Raw genomic sequence first — 22,378 nt, forward strand, 5'->3', positions numbered from 1 at the left:
ACGCATCTAAATCCTGCTCGCCGCGCTGCATCTCAGTGCCAACATCACCACGACCTCAGGATCGTCATTATACCACACGGACTTATCCACTTCTGGGTACGTGGCCGGCCACGAGGAGTTTGCAAGTATATTGAGTGTTTCATAACATTTTACCGATATGCCTATATCAGGAAACATGTGATGAATACTTTATTTACAGTCACTAGTTCCATCACTGGATTCAGGCCACAAGAGTCCAATACAACATTCATCCTATCTGGACTTTAGTACATCATATATTATGATTGTCCTGGTATTATTCCATCATTTCCTTTTGGCGTATCAGATCACTGGATTTTTCTGGCTGGAATTGCATTATTGATTTTTGTTGCCTTCATCGGTATATAGTAAGATTTTTTATTGTTTTCTTATTGTTTTGCCTTACTTTTATTTTAGTTGTTTTTGCACCTTGCATTGCAACTTTGCTTTTTAACCTTGTATTCTATCATTCTGTATTAGTTTTTGCCTTTTGTTAGGTCCAGTACATTTTTCTCCTTATACCCACTGGGTTACTTATTAGGTGGACATTCAATTTTTTTCTTGTTTTATATCGGAGTATACTATATATATGTATATACTATTGTATTTTATATAATGTAGTGATATAGTTTATATACATCTATATATATTTGCCACTCATATTCGAGTCATAGATTGCTATTTTCGCTTTAGCATAGCCTATTATAATTTGTTCATTAATTCCAAGGGTCAATGAGGCCTAACTATTTCTAATTAAAAAAGAGACAACATGCCTGTGAGGAGGAACTTCAGACAGCTGCTTATAAAATTGTAGTCCTTGCAAGTCCACCAATTGTGCAGTTAGACATGAGAGATGAGCTGGAGGAGAAAAAGGGGGGGCCTGAAAAGGCTCTTTGAGGAGAAATACAGGTGCATCATGTTCAATCCAAGGTGGAGAACCTAGAGAATGGTGAGAAATTTATTTTTAAGAAAGCGAAATTATTGTCACACGCCCCTGTTTGAGTCGCAAGATGAGAGTTGCATCCTCGAGAATGGTAAAAAGGGCATTGTCACAAAAATAGCTTACCTGATCCTATGTGATGTATGTGACAAGGGTTCATTACTATAAGACTACATGGTTTGCCATAAAATGATCAAAAACCCTTCAAAACTATACCTCACATTCTCTATTCACCCAAAGGAGCTACCACCAAGATTTGGTTTCAAAGATCACACTTTAAAAAGTCTTAGGTTACTACAATTCAACTTAGGCTGGGCACACACTATAGGGTTTTCAGATGATCGGGCCAGTCACACGATAAATGACTGTTTGGCTAGATATCATTAGTGTCTGCGCTCCAGTGATAAACAATTATCATTCCAAAGCACATTTTATCATTTCATTTGATATTTAAAACAAACTAAAAATCTCATTCAATGATGGATTTCGTTCCAATACTGCAGTGTGTATGCACGCACGACCGACAGTGTCTATAGATCTCTATGGAGTGTGTAGTCACAATCTTTTCAGCTGATGGTTATGACAGATGAGGAGCATCACATGAATCGTCATGCTGATCTGTTTTTTTTTTTCTTCAGTTGTGGATAAAATCGATAACTATATCGCATCGGGAGAAGTTTTCTGTAGTGTGTATGCAGCCTAAATTTTACCAAAGTTATCATTAGCTAAACAATCCCTGTATTTCTGTTATGTAGCTTTTAACAAACCAAGCTATGTACCACATTCATTTGTGAATGTAAAAGCAAAACAATGCTTAAAGAATAAAAAAAAGATAACTGAATGATACACAGTAATATAAGATGATGCAAGCAACTTTCTTACACTAGTAGAAAAACATCACTAAAAAATATTGATTTAGATCATTTTCCATTCAATCATTTCCCTGTCAGGTATACCTTTCTGTTTGACATATTAGGTGTAGTTAATTTTCCTTATTATGAAATATTTCTTAATAGGAATGACAAAATAAATACTTTGATGTGCACATCTCTTCATTGTAAACATATCTTACCATGTATTCTGAATAATATGTGACATGTGATCTGATAACTGTGCTGAGCAGACAGTAAGCCCTCTACCTATAGCTCCACTGCTATGAGACAGGACAAAAGCAACAGTAGGGTGCCTAGCTATGGCAAATGGTCAGTTGATATTTCAGCAGAGCTAGCTAACCCCTTCATTACTTGTAATTGTCGCTGAGTGAGGCAATGATCACAATCTTGTATAAGTGAAAGTGTGAGAGATGTGACATTAGAAATTGGCATCCTTTTTCCTGAACATGGACTATAACATCCTCACAAGATACTAGCTTACTGGCTAAAAGCTGTCATCGGTAAGATCACCCACCCGGACCAGACTTGTAGCATACCAGTCTTGCCTTTCTCAGGGACATAATCCATTACATCATGAACCCTCATGTGTACACGGCTCTGTTCAGCCTTCATCATGAGAAGACTTTTGATCATATCTCACATCTGTTCATGGAAAGGGGGCTGCAGAGGTTTGGGCTGGAGGAAATGTTTTGTTTATGTTAACCTGATGTACCTTGACATTTACAGTTTGGTGCTAGTGCATGACTGGAAGACTTCCAAATATTAGAAAGATGATTGCATGTCTGACCTACTACAGGCCAAGTTTTCACTGTACATGAACAATGTCACTGTCTTCTGTGCAGATCAGCATATAGAGACAGCTTTCATCCAGATATGCGAGGACTTTCAGTGTCAATGGTCAGCTGCAGGAAGTGAGAGTGATGCCCTTCAGGCAGTGACACCTGTCATACTCTGCTTTCTTCTGCTTCATAACCAAGCCAGATTTCATTAGCTCCTGGTAGTCTGGTTCATTTGTGTAGGGGTGGCCCTGAAATGTTGAACTGAGAAACTGGCAACAGTGAGACAGAAAATTGGACTATGGAGCCTTAGAGACCTTACCAAAGGGAAAGTACTGGTGTTGTACAATAAGATTCTTTCCATTTTGCAGTATATGACCCTGACTTGGCCACCACTGCAGGCGGGGCAGTCGGGAGATATTTTATAGTTCTAACAAATAGGCATCCAAATCTTGAGTGCTGAAGAGTACCTCTGTTGGACAGTAACCAAAAACTTGCTAAACTCTGTCATTATATAGTCTTATAAATATACACACATATGTGCAGTAAATTGTGGTTCCCCATAAACTACACTGCCAAATCTTGAGCAATTCATGGTATTTCTGACAACATGAATATGGATAGAAGTACTTTTTTTAAAAGGAATTTTAATTATTAAAAATGTGTTTGCCAGGTGGTGTAAGTAAATACGTCCACATTCATAACTCTCGAGTTGCAGCTCAGTCCACTTCTAGCCAGGATATAGTAAGTAGTTACCCAGACAGGAGCCTCTGCACATGTAGGGTTAACAAGAAGTAGAAGTTAAGTGTGGAGCTGACACAGGTATACTAGCACAGTATAACTATCATTGAAGCAGTGAAAGGGTACAAGACCATCTATCTTATTAAATAAATAATAACTTTTATTACATCTATTCCTGCGTGATGGCACTTAGTTACAAAAATCACAATTTGATTCACACAATTGCCCCAGAGCTGACCCTCTTTCATCCTTGGATTGTCACTCTGTCTTTCACTCTCCCAGCTTCAAATCTATGAATAGATCCCTCAGTACATTTAAGTCCCAAGGATATATTTACTAAACTGCGGGTTTGAAAAAGTGGAGATGTTCTCTATAGCAGCCAATCAGATTCTAGCGATCATTTTGTAGAATGCACTAAATAAATGATTTTACTAACTCGCAGTTTAGTAAATATACCCCCCAGAACCTATCTTGTGGCACACTTGCACACCTGTCACAATATGGCTGTTATGGTATCAATGCTCCTAGTGCCTAGTGCATATCAAAAGCAACAGTGATAGGAAAGTCTTTGACAAGGAACCTAGAGTTTAAACCTCTCTGGAAAGAATTTGACCTTGAAGGCTTGAATTTGGGCTTGAAGTAGAAAGTGAAAGTAAAAGTCTTCACTGTAAGTTTAAATCTGAGTTTATACGGGATATATTAAATGTTCGTATCATGCCACTAAATATAGGCCCTCCTTAGAGGTGGCTCCATTTATGCAACATCACTGGGTGATGTTATAGCTTTACATCATATCCAAAAGTGGGTGTTACAATTAGTTGTATTCTGTAGTGGCTGTACATTATTGACAGAGCAGTCATAGTTCAGGAGAAGTTTGTATAAAATATGCAAAGAAAATAAATATTAATCCCCCAGAAATTTGCAAGGACTGCAAAGCTAGGTAATTATGTGGCAAGTGTACATTAAACTTGCCTTTAGTAATATCTATTGTCTCCTGATATGGTTTGTCTGGGCTACAGTAAGGGAAAAATAGGGTCACAGGCTATTGGAGCCAACAAACAGTAGGGAAACAATGAATGTTAAAGTGCTGGCAATATCCTAGTCACCACACATGGAGGATGCTTGGCTAGAGTAAATTAGCCACTTCTCATTAGTTCATATTTGAACAACAAAATGAATAAAGTAATCTACTTCTCACTGATTCATATGTGGAAAACATTATGGATAATGTAAGTTACATACTTCTCACCATTCTGTATTGGGAAAACAGACAGATTGACTGACATTGCAAAATAAAACTGATAATCTCAAAATACACAGGGGCCTCTCGACGTTCAATTTAAGTAAAAGATCTGGTGTAGCAATGTAACATGTGTAAAGTCGTCTTGGACTTGCTTCTGATATCAGCTCTCTTCTGGTGAACTAGAGGTTATTGTGCATATAGCTGTGTTGCTATATTTTCCCAGACATTCACCTGCCACTTGTAAAGGACAAAGTAAAAAAGGTAATACAATGTGCTTCCACTACTGGAATTAATAAACCTCTGGAAATTATTGGAAGGTACAGACATTGTCAAATTGATATGGGGAAAATGTAATAATCTAGACATTGTCATAGGACCAGTGCTGGGATTTGTGGTGCTCTTCTGCAACCTATTAATTAGCAAACTCTTCTTTTATAATTAGATTTGTTTTCTATTATTCCTGTCACCTCTTCCATTTTCCCAAGGTGATAGTGCTCCCCCTCTCCAATGTGCTTTGTCTTTGCCAGGGGCTCCTATGACTACTGGTACTGCATGATTGTGAATATCTGCACTTCTCCCAGGAATTATGTGAGTGGCTGTCAATATGGATGGGAATGGGATAGGAGGGGGTCCCAGCCCTCCAGAGTGAACATGTAAAATAAGCCAAAATAACCTTTGAAGTCCCAGGGTGCCTGCAATTAGCTCTGTTACTTGATGTTTTATTTACTAACAATAAAACCAGGACTATGATTAAATGAAGATTAACAACATTGTAGAAAGTTATTAATCATCATTGTACATCTTAACCCTGGTTTTATTGTTACTAAACAAAACATCAAGTAACACAGAGCTAATCACAGGTGCCTTGGGATTCCAAAGGCTATTTTGGTTTAATTTGCATGTTCCTACCACTACTGTCCACCCCCCCATTTACACCTCATCTAGTAATACTCTCAATTACGAAAGTGCTTTATTTATATGTACCAAGTAGTAAGAGACTATCTACCACCCAATGTTATGCCATTACGTGTTGCAAAGTAGACTGAACTGTACAGTGATATCCAAACATCTTCAAGTAAAATGCTGCTGACTCACCATTATCATGTCATACAAAATGACTTGGAGAAATAGATCTAACGGTGCATGTTATTGAGTGTTTTTATACACAACTGTCACAGCTAATGGTTTGAGGTTTCTCATCTGCAATAAGAGTCTGTTTACTCTGTAAGTGCTGCTAGTGTACATGTACAGAGTAAATGATATAGAAATAAAGAAATGAGGATGACTAAATGGAGTTGTAAAGGTAAAGAGCGAGACAGAAGTGGAGGACTAGAGGAGTCAGAGGAGAGAGGGGGGCAGGTCAATAAATTCTATCCTTGGCAAAATGGACATTCCCTACCCACATGGAGGGCCAAGACAGTATCAGTCTGCACCTAACCCCTTAACTGCCAGCAATTACTTATAATAAGAGATGTTCACTGACCCCCGGGTTTTGGTTTGGATCTGGATTAACTTTGTGTTTTAGTTTTGACAAAAACGCCCTTGCATGTTTTGGTTTTGGATCTGTATTTTTAAGAAAAAATTGCTAAAATATGCTAAAATCACATATTTTTGTTAATTTTTTGTTCCTACATTATTATTAACCTCAATAACACAAATTTTTAGTCATTTGCAGTCAATTTTGAACACCTCACAGGTCACAATATTATTTTCATCCACTTTCGGACAAAGACTGCAGGGAGTGGGCTGGATGCTAAGCGAAAGAGCAATGACACAAATACACGGCAGTTCATAGCACATCTAGGAAACATTTCCACACAGCAGTGGCACAAAAGAAAAGTGGTGCAAGATGGAATTGCCCTTGGGCCCTTCCACCCACCCTTGAAAAGGACATGTACAGTTTAACAAAGCAAGTGCTCCAGCGACAAGGAGTGCAGCTTTTGTGGCTGAAGTGCTTGGTTTGTTAGGGGCCCCCACAAAACAAGCTAACAATGGGCTTAAGGCACCTAAGCAAACAGTGCAGTTAATGAACTCTACTGTGGCAAGTCATGCACCAGTGAAAGTAGTTCTTGCCAGTGATAAGAAGGAGGCCATTGTCATGCCTGGGCATAAGACAAAAAAATCCACCTCTTATGTGTGGAATTATTTTTACCCAAATCCTGACAACAGTTGTCTAGCCATTGTAGCATTGTAAAGCCACAGTCAGTAGAGGTAGAGACCATAACTATCTAGGAACCCCATCCTATGCCATTTGTAGCGAGTTCATGGAAAGCTCTTGAGAAAATCAAAAACTTATGCTAAAAAAATAACAAGCAGTCCAGCATCAGCAAGGTCCCTTCTTTCAGCTAGATCTCAGCCCCTGTCATCTACACCCCCAACACCTTCATCACCAATATCCTCACAAGTGATCAGAGTCAGTCCTGCATCCGAATTGCTAAGGCGAGATGACTCCTACCCTATCCAGGACTCATCAGACAAATCCTTGAGCGTTAGGCCCACTGCTGCTGCTGGGGGTGGATCTTCAACCCAGAAACAGACCAAGAAGAATACTACTAATAGTTTACAACAATTGACTGTTAAACAATCCTTTGCAAGAGGAAGCAAGTATGGCAGCTGTCACCCAGTTGCACAGTGGATCACAGGCGACATGGTAACCATACTAGTATTAGATCTGAGTCCAATATCCACCATTAATGCAGCAGGAATGAGACCGCTAATTGAGGTCCTGTGTCCCCGTTACCAAATTCCCCCTCAACAATATTTTACTAGACAAGGAATTCCTCACCTGTACCAGGAGGTTACAAAAAAGAAAATAATTGGGTTACAAAATGCCATTCTACCCACTGTAAACTTAACCACAGATATGGGGACAAGCGGAACTGGAAAAACTAAACATTATATGACTGACAGCCAACTGGGTTGGTAAATCGCCTTCAGCAGCAGGAACAGCAGCAGCATCTAACAAACAACGCCAGATCTTTCAGAGGCAAGCTACTCCGTGTATCATCTGCTTCACTAAGAGGCATACCGCTGACAACCTGTTTGAAAAACTAAGGGATGTCATTGCAACATGACTTTTCCTGCTTGGACTCTCCTGAGGATATGTGATTTCTGATAATGCCACCAATATTGTTAGAGCATTAGAGTGGGAAGAATTCTATCACATTCCCTGTTTTGCTCACACAATCAACTTGGTGACAGAACAGAAGTTTTAAAAAATGACAGTGACATGCAGGAGATGCTGTCTGTGTCCCGAAATATTTAGGGCCATTTTCGACATTCTCCAATAGCATGTAGGAGAATGCAGCAGCTGCAAGAAGAATAGAATTTGAGGGGGAATGTACTTTAGTCCAGCGCAGTGGAGAATACTTTCCATGTTGTGCAAGGTGCTGAAACCACTCAAAATAGTCACCTGTGAAGAGAGGGTAGACACTGTTAGCTTGACTCAAGTGATTCCCCTAATTAGACTTTTTAAAAGGCAGCTAGAGAAATTGAAGGAGGAAATGAAACAAAGCAATTCCGCTAACTATGTTGGATTTGTAGATTAATTACTTTATTCGCTTCGCCAGGATTCAAGAGTTACCAACATCTTGAAATCGGATCACTACATTTTGGCAACTGTACTTGATCATAGGTTTAAGAGCTATATTTTCTCTTTCTTTTCAACTGACCCAGATCTCAAGATATGCAATGAGCTCCTGGTCAGCAAGCTGACAGCTCAAGTAGTACATGACACAATGACGTCTCCTCCTTCAGTTTCTCTGGCAACTACTTTGAGAAATAAAACGTAGCTTTCCCAAGACACCAAGTGGTGATGCAGATGATTCAGCACAACATTTTGTCATTTGGTCTGGTCTAAAAGAATTGTCCAAAAATCGTGAGAGCTCTGCCGTAAAATGAACAACAAATTCCATGATGAAGGCCATTACTGGCAATTACATCAAAGTACACAGACTTCTGTGATAGTGGATTCCAGCGGGGATGAATTATTATTGTTTGAGGATGATGTACACACTGTGACAGTGTAGATTGCAGGTGCTGAGATCTAGTTCAGAGAAGGAAGAAAGCTGTTGTTGATGTGCTTGGTAATATTTTGGGTAGAATGGCATTTTGGCAATTTTATTTTTTTCTACAGTAAACTTTCACCTTTTTTTAGAGAGGTATTTTTTTTCTTTAAAAAGGTACAAGCTTTTTATTTACAATTTTGTTTCCCTGACTTAAAACCACTATGCACTTTAACATAGGCTTTAGTACAAGAGGTTGAAGGATTACTATCATCATGACTGAGCCTGGAGAATGACTAGAACAATGCGACTGAAGACTGGAGAGTGACAAGGACACTGCCAACACTTCTGTTTTTGTATGAGCTATGGCACAGTAGAATGTCACTGGAGAGTTTTAAAAACATTCTCAGCCTTATAATTTGAATTACTGTTTCAGCACTGAACACTGCCACCTCTCCTATTACTGGGTGAGCAATGTCACAGTACAATGTGACTGCAGATTTAGAACAAGACTGCTACCCCTCCTCTTACTTTTCTAGCTATGACGCTGACCAACTGCACTAGAGACTACCAAGAACTGTGCTACTCCTTCTGTCTCTCTCTGTGAAATGACGCTGGATCGCCGTGGAGGGTAGTATTTAAAGAAAGCGACACTCGCAAGATCCAACGACGTAACAATGACATTTTGCCTCATTTTCAATTCTGAGGGCGCAAAAGCACCAAACCAGATCTGTTAAGTTCAGATGGGCTCGGTTCTCAGGGAACTGAGCCTGAGCATCTTTACCGGACATGATTTTCAAGGGTCTATCCCACCCCATTTTATTTTTTTTCTAAACACAAGGAGAGTGATAGTGGCTAGATAATTTTTTTCCAGTGACGCATTATAAAACTAGGAGCAGCAATCTCAATATTCAGCTACTTAATGATTTGGGCAATTTAATCTCAATCACAGCTGGATGTGATTAGCAAAATGTAAAGGATTTTAACCAATATTATACAATTTATATGAGTGTAAGCAAAATACACAATCACTTGCCTCTCCATTTCATCAGCTATTCCATTCATCCCTGATATAAGAGAGCAGACAGATAGAAATCTAGATAAGTGCTAAGGACACGTTCTGCAGGAGAACCGTTTAAAATGGTCAAATAGAAAAAAAAGAACAGTTTTGATAATGTTGTTCATCTCTATTAAACTAGAGATGCTCGAACCAGCCCCAGATCATTTCTTGAAATGGTTCTTCAAACTGATATAAAAATGTGAACAATTGATGCAATTTCTTGAATTATTTTTTGAGAAGAAAAAATATATCAGTGTAATTCAGGTACAGACATTGCAAATAATTATCAAATAGAAACATATGGTATTGTAAAATCACAATAGCTATCATAGACAAAGTTAACATGTGTGGAATAATATGCAAATTTAGTGAGAAACAATAACAGTGGACCTAAACCCTTTCCTAACCCAGTCCCACTCTATATACCTGACAAACATCAGTGGTACAATTAATCCCATAAACCTCCCACACTTAAATCTAGAACCAATTTAGAGCTAACTAAACCTCACACATTGTATGTAGAGAACATTAGCAGGAATTAGACTATTAGGGGCGTATTCAATTGTTCATCCGGCCGCCGGAAAAACGAGCGCTCTAAAACTATTACCGTTAACAGGGTAATTACTCGCTGAATTTCATGCTGCAAGATGAAATTCAGCGAGTAAACTACCGTATTAATGGTTTTTACGTGCAATATTACCGTATAAACAGTAATAGTTTTAACACGCTCGTTTTTCCGGCGGCCGGAGGAACAATTGAATACGCCCCTTAGATCCTTTGACTCAAGACCTGAGTAGTGAATGACAGTCGCAGTTGTGGTTCCCCATCTCATCCGTGATCAGTCCGCGGTCTGCTATCTAACCAGTCCATTGCCTCCTTTGGTGTAAGGAAGAAGTGAGTGTGGTGATGAGTGTGATCTAAAATTTCTTGAATTTTAGATCAATTTAAATAAGCAAGCTAAATTCAAGAAAGTTGAATAGGTTTGACCATATTAGCACACACTCTACCTTAAATTGATGCATTATAACTGACTCAAATACTCAAAGGCGAATGGTGAACTTCGAACATAGTGGTACTGGCAGATTCACTTGAAAAATTGTTAATACTTTTTAATTATTTAAAATATCATTGAACAGTGTTTAAAATAAATAAATAAATAAAACAATAAATTTAACGTGAATCTCGAATGAGCTGAGCAAACCACAAATGGTGAATGCAAATAGCTAAGTCAAACTGTGAACCTCGAATGCAAGCTACACATTTCTAACACCAATTTAGAACCGTGGTCTATTGGTGAACATATTTCTGGCCATTGAAACAATGAAATACAATCAAATTTTGAAGTTGATTCTGCAAGCTCTTGCAAGTTAGGTCCTTGCCAAGTGACTAAAAAAAGTGTGCACTGTTGGTCTTATGCTGTGTGTATATATTTAACACATTATATAGATTTTTACTAACAAAAAGTTTTATCTTTTTATATTCTATTTTAATGTAGCTCTCCATGATATATTATGTCATATAAAAATAAATGTGTTATTTTTGTTTGCCTTCAGTCACATATGAACATGAGGTTTGAGCCCAGTATATATTGCCCCCATGTTTGTCAACCCAAGTAGCAATGCAGTCAATGGTGGAAAAGACTAGAGTGGTATTACCAGGCGCATACCCAAATTTTACTATGAGATCTGGCAGTACCCTGTTCCACCCTTGATTGCAGGCGCAGAGAAAATCTGGGGAACATAACATCATTCTATGTTATTTATTAATACAAGTGTAAGAAAAAACTTAAACTGTGGTCACTGCGATCTCCCCCCAATTTCAGCTTCAAATCTGCAAATCATAGTGAAATTAATTAATTTTTTATTGATTTACAGGTGTGAAGACAACAGTGAGACACTAAGGGCTAGATTTACTAAGCTGCAGGTTTGAAAAAGTGGGGATGTTGCCTAAAGCAACCAATCAGATTATAGCTTTCATTTACTTAGTACCTTCTACAAAATGATAGCTAGAATCTGTTTGGTTGCTATCGGCAACATCCCCACTTTTTTAAGCCCGCAGCTTAGTAAATCTAGCCCTAAAAGTTTAAGAGTTAGGGTGTTATCAGATGGGCAATTTTCATGCTTAAAAATCTCTAGCATTAAAAGAGCTCAATCATTCCTTTGCTGACACATTGCAGTAAGAGGAGGATGGAATATATTCAGTGTAATAACTCCCTTGTGACAGGGGAGGAGCGTTTGCCTTTTAATTTAGTGTGTCAGAACAGCAATCCGTCTAGAAAAGCACAAGTGTACTGTTAATTGCTCCAGTCTGACACCACTGTAACCGACAGTCAATACAAGTACATTGGATATTGTGATTTGACAATAAAAGGGGCTTTAATAAGAGAAGATGGACAGAGTCAGTAGAAATAAGCACATCAAACGTATTTATTTTCAGAGTGTTTTAACACAGGCACTGTTTGGGATTGTCTGTGTGTTTCTACACTTTTATTAAAGGACATTAACTCAACTTTCAACCTTCTATTCTACTTAGTACCACTCCTAATTAAGGTTTCCATTTTTGCTGTAAAATGCTGCTTATTTTTGCCTAGTTTATGCTTTTTATTTATTTTACATTGGTGAGAGCGCACCTGGAAATGCACAGTCTGGCCATCACCAAGCTAGAGTTTATGGCTTAACAAAAAGAACTTGGACCTGTTCCGGACACCCCTGGGACTGTAATAAATAACAACTCTCCCAATTGTTGCAGTATAATGACAGGGGTGCCAAAGACCTCTAACCATTATATTAAAAAAAGAATAATAAAAATACAAGTTTGAAATAAATTTAAATATTTAACTAAATGAACAACTCCCTGAAACCCGAATTCACCACATTATGAACTAAAAAAAATAATTCTTCATTCCCTTTTTTTTTTTCATCATAGTCTAAAGGACGGCACAGCCTGACCCAAGTAACAAGGTACCTGTGCACAACGAACAACAGATGAAAATGGTATAAGACAAGATGTGGGTAGGACATTTGCTGCAATTGTGTACAGATAAAGTGGGTGTGAGAGAGTAAAAAAAAAATCAGTGACTACTGGCAGTAGTACTATTTGTAACAAAGGCAGACATTTAGCTGGCAATATGTAGAGAAAGCATGGAAGCAGAGCAACACATTCGTGCAACAATGCACCTAGTTTAAATATAAACAGGTTGAAGACATAAGTGGGATAAATAATAGTTTAAAGTTTAGTTTAATTTAATTTAAATGCTTTGAAAGTGTCTTTTCTCTTTTCCCACAGCAAACTAACAAGGTGTGTCAGAGGAGGGGAGGGACAAACAGAGCAGCTGATGGGAGTTTCCTATTAAAGTGAAGGTGGGTGTGGCACCTGCCCATCAAGCTAGGGCTCTGGGAGGAGTGTCAGGTATAAAAACCTTGCTTGTCTCACTGTTCAGAGTGGCTGATGTTAGAAAAGCTGGCTGATTTAAATATAAATAAGAGAGATGGTTTTTGTCTAGCTAGTGCTAGAGGCAGAAAAAAGTGTGTGGACTCTGCATGAATCCTGACATTAAAGAACTAAGTAACAAACAAACAAAGAAAAAAAAAAAGTTCTTTGTGTGTGTGTTTTACCAGAAGTGTGCTCTTGCCACATATTATATGAGTAAAAATAGAATTGGACAAAAAACCCTGAAGAGAACATCCCCCCAAAAAACATATTCTGTCTTTCTTTTAAAATTCAAGTGTTTAAATGTGAAGACAATTGTGTGAGGGGCAGTGTCACATCTGTACTAGGAAGCAGAACAAAGACAGTGCTGTTTTTGACTGTGAGCAGCACACCCCAAAAAAAACAAAATATTCCTTGATTTTAAAATTAAAAGTTTTTGAACCTGAAAGTTCAGGCAATTGTCTGAGGGAAAGTGGTTGACAGCACAACCCCCACTAAAAACAGTTTTTTTTTCTTTTTAAAATGAACTAATTGTGTAAATTTTAATGATATTGTTGAGCAGTGTCTGAATTACAATTTAACAGTCTCTCGCTTCCCTATCTCATTGAGAGTTCATCTGGTGTGGTGGCAGCTACAAGTAGCTCCAACTTCAAGTAGCTTTACCACTGTTATCAGGCATGGATCAGGCTATAGATCAGGATCATCCCAGGACTCATACTGGCAGTAGTAGAACTTTTTCAACCTGTACTAGTAAAAAAGTTCACGTGGGAAGAGAGTGTAGGAAAGGGAGCTCCAAATTAAGTCAATGTTTGACAATCTCAAAGAAAACATCATCTCTTGATTTAAGTACTAACGGAAAAGTTATTGATGAATGTGGTGATTTGTCTAAAAAGGAAAATAGCTAACTTATCATACACCACCTGCAGTGGCAAGAAATGGTTCATACCATGCCCACTTCCTGCTAGTAGGAGTCCTGCTGCTACTGCTCTTGCACGTACCAGAATGCCCATTGCAGAACTGAGTGTCCAACACGGTCATGCATCTTCTGTAACTTCACATGCACCACCTTCACATGCACCACCTTCTCCCTGTCACCTCCCAAACAGCCACATCAGTGCATTATTATTATTATTATTAATATTTATTTATAAGGCGCCACAAGGCATCCGCAGCGCAGTACAGAGACAAACAAAATTACAATACAATGGGAGACAGCACAATACAGTAAACACAGCAACTCAGTAAGCTCAATGCACAGCTAGAGAGGGCGGAGAAGGGGGAGGGAGGATCCGCAAACGACGGGGCCCAAGAAGGAGGGCGCGGAAGACAGGGAGACCCCCAGGGGGGAGGAGGGAGCGAGAGTGGACATGGGGGGGAGGACCCTCGAGGAGGAGGGCTAAGTAGCTGGAGAGCAGAGTTAGAAGTGGTGGAAACAGGAGGAGAGATGGCCCTGCTCAGAGGAGCGTACAAACTAAGGGAAATGAAAAGTGCATGAAAAGAACATTGAGGCTTAAGAACAAATTGGGTGTTCACAGAATCCTAAGGGGAGTCTAAGGGTGTCCATGAGTGTTATGTGTGATTCTGACACTGTAATTATAGCAGTCTCCTACCAAAATTTCTCAAACATTTGGAAATTTTAGGATGGAAAGTAATGGTAATGATTTAGTCAGAGAAATTGAGGATGCTACTTTGGAAGTTGCTAATGTAACCGGATGAGGGAGATTATTATAGTGGATCTGACAATGATGAATGCGCTTGTACTTGAACAAGATAATGAGGAGAAAAATGTTGATTGTAACTGAGTAGAACCTTCAACAGTGGTACCACCTCATGCTCATTGTCATGCCTGGGCAAAGACAAATAAATCCACCTCTTTCATGTGGAAATATCTTTATCCCAACCCGGACATCATTTACTATGGCTTCTGTAGCCTTGGTCGTGCCACAAGGTAGGGGGACATTGACCACATAGATACCTCCTACCTGTTATGTCATTTGCAGTGAGTTCATTCAAATAGTTTATCAAAAGCAGAAAAATCATGTGTAACACGCAGTCTAGCATCAGATACCAGCAGATCGGATATAAAACTCATGCAGAGTTCAACATCAACACCTTCATCATGAACCTTTTCATTATTAGTACGTAGTCCATGATGCAATTTGCTAATGTAAATTGACACCCCTAATGCAATCCATGATTTCCAAGAGGCATTCTTGCGCACTATGGCTGCTGCTGCTGCCACTGGGTGTGAAACTTCTATACAGAAAGGGAGCAAGAAGTGTAGACATAGTTTTAAACAACAACTGTGTGTGAAGCAAGCGTATGCAAGAGGAACCAAGTATGACAGCCAGCATCCTGTTACACAGCAAATCACTAAAGCCATGACAGCTATGTTAGCTTTGGATGCGCAGACAATGTTCGTCATCAATGCATCAGGTTTAAGCAGACTAGTTGAGGTCATGTGTCCATGCTATGAAATTCCATCTTGATTCCATTTCTCCTGAACAGCAATTCCTCAGCTGTATCGGCATTTTAAACACAAAGTCATTCAGTTCAGAAGATGCTGTCTGTGGATTGTAATATTTCTGGACATTTTTGACATTCAGTAACCACTTGTAGAACATTGCAGCAGCTGTAAAAAAACATGATCTGCCATCCCACCAACTGAAGCAAGAGGTAGTAATGAAGTGGAATTCCATATTTTACATGCTTCAGCACCTGGAGGAACAGTAACAAACAATCAAGCCATGAGATAGGGAGAGGGGGGACATGACACCTTACTCCAGCACACTGGAGAAAACAACCTCCTATGGCACACGGTGTGAAAATATGCAATAAACCAATAATAACAGTCAGTCTTGTTAGGTAATTATATAGACCTATAAATAATAGGCTGGGCAACTCTCGCTGTTGTACAAGGTAAATGTGAACTCCCCAATAAACACAGTATTTAGAAAAGAAAAAAATACAGCACTGAGAGAGTCACTAGTTGATACCAACACAGATGATAAAATAAGTAAATACAATTTATTACACAATCTGTATGATCTAATAAAAAAACAATACTCAATGCTCTGTACTAACTAGTTACAATCACACATATATCTTTACTAGTATGATGCTAATACATGATTCTTGTATACCATAGGGGGTCTCAATGCATACAATAAACTTGACAGAAAATAATAATATATGATGGTGTGATTATGCAAAGACAAGCTAGCAGGGAAAATAATGAGAAACTGCTTGGTGAACAAATGTCAATGACAAGCTAGCCGTACCAACATAATAGCTGTCAATAGCACAAAATGGTCTTTAAAGTCATCCGACAGAGGATGGTCTGTCCTAACACAATGTATATGGCTGTGCACTTGAACGAACTGTCACTGGAAAGAGAAAAGGTAGGGAAAACAATGGTCCACTTGACTGCACTAAACAGCAAGAGCCAACCACTCAAACCACCTGACACCCCAGGCTACAGTCCTTGTACAAAGTGTAGATCTCATAGCAGGACCTACAATTGATAACAATTTCAACAAAGTGGTGACTCTAATAGGTAAATGGATGTAGTAGGGGAAATGAGGGTAAATCAAAATTCTCGAGTCACATGTTGAAGTTAGATAATTGTATGAAGGTGGTAATCAATATTTTCTGTACACTAATATTGGTTGCGATGCAATCAATACGCAACTGAATCATTATCTTAGCAACATGTAGATAAGTTTAATCCATTTATTTCAGTAAATATAAAATATAATGTGGCGAAGAAGGTAAGTAATGTTTCCAACATGTTAATTACATTGAGTTTGCTTTCATTCTGTCTGCAATCACATGAGAAAGTTTTCGATAGAATTTATGCACATTGCGAGCGCTAGTTATAACTAATATTACTTGTCAAATAGCATCTCCAGCGATGCGATAAAAATACCAGTTTATATAGGTCCAGGGGCTGAAGCCTGAGGTAAGGACACCTGGCTATACATGGAAAGTGACCCCCACCTCAAGGAACAATGACCAGAAGAATCAACCAATAGGGCATCGAGTTCTTGAGAGGTCATGACCCATCAACCTATATATGTGGACCTTAATACTGTGAGTGTGTATCTTTGGGATGTCACTGCTTTTTATGACTGTACAGTAAGGTGATTTGAAAAAATCTTTGTTTGAAAATGACAACCACCAACCCACCCAAATTTGCCATTATGTGAAAAAACACGACAGTAATGTTTGTTTTGAAATCAATGTTATATTTACAACTTGCACAACTCAACCAAAGTTTGTAATATGACAATTATATTGCGATAATGCAGAACGGTAATTTGTTTCAAAATAAATCAAATATTAATGTTTTTTTCTTCAAATAATTAAAACAATCACCAAGTTTACGTTAGTCCCTTTGACAATGATCTCTTGATGGCAACAGTTTCTGTTGGCGTGCAAAATTTACTGTGATGCTCCTCCACGACCTGCAAAAGGAACTGCTTCTGTTCCTCATTTCGTGTTATCAAAACATTGAATTCTTGAATTAGCGCTACACCTCTCTCAGCAAGATCATTTACTACCTTCACTGAGTCTGAAATCTTCTGACTGTTTTGTTATGATTCAAGGTTTTGCATTCCTCCGGGTCATACTCCAAGAATTCCTCAGACAGACAAAAAAAATTGAGCAAACTCAGCGTTAATCTTGTGACGAAGTTATGTAAACCCTTTGTTGCTTGCTAATAGACTGGTGGAATACGTTTCAGAAGATTGTCAGATCCATCTGAGTGTTTGATAGCAGCAGCCACAAGCTTTTCTTTTTCCGTTGACACTTCATCATCAAAGAAACTGAAACCAACCAGTATTTCTGAAAGATAAATGCCTTTTTGGCTACCGTTGCAACTTCTTTGTTTGGATACACAGACAGTGCATGTAACAAGGCAAGGTCATTCCTTGGAGCTGCAGTTGGTGATGAGCTCTGGAACCAATATCTTACATAAATGGCAGTAATGAACAGACAAACTTACTGCAGATGATGCCAAACTTTGTCACAGTACGATATCCCGTGAGTCTTCCGTGACTCGCTGAACCCTGGCTGCTGTGGATTGCACTGGTTGCAGAACAGCCACATCTTGATGGATGGATAGCTCCAGGAAATATGCCTCCCAAAAAAATTATGTTGAGTTCCAATATCTCACGGTAATCATCTCTCGGTTGGAATTTCTCCAAATGAGCAACTGCAAGCTTAATAATGTCATTTTCCAGGGAGCAACCACCGCTGATGTCTTTTAATCATCAATTGCTCTACTGAATGAAGCTTGACTGATTCTAGGCCAAAAGTCTCGGAAGTGGACGAAAAGCTCCATGTTTGGAGATTCAGAAACATCATGGATACTGAAGACCTTTTCCATCATTATTTTAGAGATTTGATGTCGACAAGCCAAATTTAGTAGTGGTTAGCCAATCTCAGACTCCTGCAGCACACATACTCCACCGTTCACTCCCTTGGATGTTGTTCCGCAATCCCCACTCATCTATGGTTTCCACCATTGCCTTAGCCATAGTTTTTGTGGTTCCATCCTGAAGTTTCGGAACTGAGAGCAGCTTTATTACATTCTGTCCTGAAACCAAAATAAGCAGCCTGTCAACCTGTTTTCGCGGAAACACAGTAATAACAATGAATATCTCCCATATTATCACTCCCTGACATGACTGCAGTGCGTTAGGTTATTAATGTTCAGTTCTATTATACAGCATTAATAGAAATATTTATAATGCATATTCTTAAAATAATTTGTGTATTGGCAGAGTCACTACATCTGATATTGTGGAAAATCATATAAAACTTTGACCATCTTGTGCAAGTTGAAAATATGCATTGAATAAAAAAATATTTTTGATTCAATGTCAGTATATCAAGTGGAACCAAATGATGGGTTGGGGAAGTATGAAAAAAAAATAAAGAAATTGGCCATTGTAGATGGAATCACCCTACTGTACCCTACTTTATTTTTACACTGAAATTTAAAATTGATCTAGGACATGCCCTACCTCAACTATAAATCTGTCCCCAATATTTAAATGTACCTCCCTCTCCAATGCAACATGGTTTTGCCAAGTTACTCCTTTTTTTGCTTTGCTCTCCTTAATGACTCAGGCCCCATGTGTCCTTAGGCAGGAGCGCTGATAGATGCTCAGCTGCAATACATTAATTAACAACACGGTTCTGATACAGACCAACAAAGCTAAATAAAACAGTTTAAAAGGGATCCACTTCATGAAAAGCTTAAGTAGCTTCTAAAGAAATATAATATTGATATACTTTAAAAAATGTATAGATCACAACAATGCAAAACATCATAGCTATCTTAAGAGAGAGTTTTGACTTTTACTCTAGTGTCTGTCATATCCTTTAGACCTCAGAAGAAAACTTATGCACACTGTAAGACTAGGGCCTAGAGTTACTAAACTGTGAGTTGAATAAGTGGGGATGTTGCCTACAGCAACCAATCAGATTCTAGCTGTCATTTTGTAGACTGTGCTAAATAAAAGATAACTAGAATCTGATTGGTTGCTATAGGCAACATCTCCACTTTTTCAAGCCTGCAGTTTAGTAAATATACCCCTAGATCTTTATACTTGAAAATAGTATATGTATGAGGGTGCTGCCCAGTATAGATCCCTCTATAGAACATAGGTATTTGAAAAGAGAGCGCACGCCTCTAATGTATACTATACACGTAGTTATCTTAAAACATTCTATTTAATACTCACTGTAAATTAAAACACATTGTTGACATGACAAAGTGCAATTGTGAAAACAATACAAATGTAAAACAAACTCAATGTGTAAAAAATGTCCGAGTCCAGGATCGATAATGTCTAAAAAAGTGAAAGAGACATTTTCATTCAACAATATTGATATATAGTGTGCCCACGTCCTCAAAAAAAACTTACTAAACCGGAGCTGCGTTTGCTATACTTCCCGCTTTCCGTGCTGTGCCGCGTGCGTTCCAATCACTCCGTCTTTGGCACTCATTAAACTTCCGGTATGCTGGGTTGTGCGCACAACTTCCGATGTGGTGATGTAACAGTCTAACAGTCAATAGGATATTAGTGAATGAAAATGTCTCTTTCACTGCAGTGAACTTTAAACATCTTTTTTAGACATTATCGATCCTGGACTCGGACATTTTTTACACATTGAGTTTGTTTTACATTTGTATTGTTTTCACAATTGCACTTTGTCATGTCAACAATGTGTTTTAATTTACAGTGAGTATTAAATAGAATGTTTTAAGATAACTACGTGTATAGTATCCTTTAGACCTATTAATAGTGATCAGCCGCAGATTCCCACATTGAAACAATTTTCATGATCGACTTCACTAGTAGGGTGGACTGGGGCATATCTCTTTAAAATCTTAACATCATTGTAACTAGAAATCAGAGACAGTTACATCAGTTCTTTTATTTAGTGTCATGGCCGTAGGCCACTAATCAAGTGAATGAATCTTACGTTCAACGACGTGAAACTATTGCAGTCCTTAAAAAAGTATAATCTGTCGGATAGAAGATATGCAATATTATATATCGCAATGAGAAGCAATTCCATTGGGCCTGTTGTTAAATAGCATGACTTCTGGCCACCAATAGAATGAATAAGTTCTTCTTTCAAAACAGATTATCACATGGTCTAGACATTAGAAACAGATAATTTCATTAAAGTAAACTACACATTTAAACCAATATAACAGATCTAATACATCAAATCCTTATTAACATATCTCCTTCAGCAATATTTTCCTAAAGAAGAGGTACTTTATACATTTTTCATGACCCTTGCATATTATAATGAAAGAATCATAATCTATTTGCATACATGAAAATAATGCTAACGTGATTTTAATGACCTAATAAGTAAAAACATGGCATGGTGCTAATGTAGATTCCAGTGTTTAAAGATACAGATTTGCCTGAAAACATTAGGAAGCCAAAAGACATATTGCCTGCAAAAGCTTATGTGAATCCATTTAGTCTGATTGTTTTGTTTAATCTCTCAGGGGATAAAGACACAAACTGGTGAATCCAGAACGTCTCTTGTCTACACTATTTCTTATATCTATTTCCCTCTCATAATGTGAACCTGATGTGTGCTACCTTGGTTATTCTCAAGCGCTCAGGATTGTCATTATGTGTCTCAGAATAAAGCCTAGATACTCTAAGGTTCAACACTTTTTAATGATGTTTATTTTGTTTTCATTAAATCAAACATTCAGCATCCTGGTAGCCCTACCTATATAATACAAATTGCAGCTACACCTCAATAAATAAATTACAATACAGGTGATACAATTAATAAAAGTATGGATTTTATACTCCTCTTGTTCAAATTGTGAGGAATTGTGTAATCTTTATTCATAATGTGTTACACATAATGCAGGTTATCTACCCACATTATAACACCCTTTTCTGGAAAGCCACTTGGGCTCCCCATTTATGCTATCTGCTCCACACACAGGTAATGTACAGTATGGGCACTCCTGTGCAGCAACATCCAGATCAGGTTCAGGTGCACGCAGAAGTAAGCTGGATTTCTGCTGTATCCCTTGTCAAGCTACAGGGCTAGTCTAAGTGCTGAATATTTATGATGAAGGCTAAGCATGCATGCTAAAACATGTGTTTGCAATAAGGAGCAACTGTAAAAATGTATGTTATGAACAGTTTCCATTAAGAACAGCCTAATAATTGTTTTTCATAAAAAAAAAGGTTTTCACATTAATACCTATATTATTAACAGAATTATTTTAATTTTTTGGTTTTGTTTGCTTTCTTTATTGAGTTTATATTAAGCATAGGTATTGTACTTATACATATGTTTTCTCTAGTAGAACAGAGTAAAACTACAACCATAGTCATCGCCATCCATATGTTCCCAAACGCTCCTTGATGACTTTGGGCGTATGAATACTAGACTTATGGACGTTCTAAAACATGCATTGCGCTCAATATACATGCCTTAATGACTCAGGCCCTATATTTGGATCATTTGATTGAGGGTTTTTGGGGAACTCAGGGTGGGATCCTGTTTCAAGTCCAGGTAATTATTTTAATGATCTTTTTATGTCATAAAACCCGCTATTAAACTTGGAGGAAAATGCACAGTCAGAAATTTCATTTTTTCTTGTCACTTTGGGACTTTTTTCTCTATTATCACCCTTATTATTGTTTGTTTTCATATTCTACAATAATTTCCTATCCATGGCATTGTCCTCTTTGTAGACCTTCTTTAACAA

The 22,378-nt window shown here is 38.1% G+C and overlaps 1 long non-coding RNA gene across 1 annotated transcript in view; it reads left to right on the plus strand.

The window, feature by feature from the left end:
• The first annotated feature begins 1 nt into the window (after window position 1).
• LOC142107304 (uncharacterized) overlaps window positions 2-22,378 on the plus strand; it is an 85,218-nt gene continuing 62,841 nt past the window's right edge. Inside the window, exon 1 of the long non-coding RNA XR_012679934.1 lies at window positions 2-125. This is a non-coding gene — a long non-coding RNA (uncharacterized LOC142107304). The remainder of the gene's footprint in view (window positions 126-22,378) is intronic.

This window comes from Mixophyes fleayi, chromosome 11, assembly GCF_038048845.1.
Source record: "Mixophyes fleayi isolate aMixFle1 chromosome 11, aMixFle1.hap1, whole genome shotgun sequence".
In the NCBI taxonomy this organism is placed as follows: Eukaryota; Metazoa; Chordata; class Amphibia; order Anura; family Limnodynastidae; genus Mixophyes; species Mixophyes fleayi.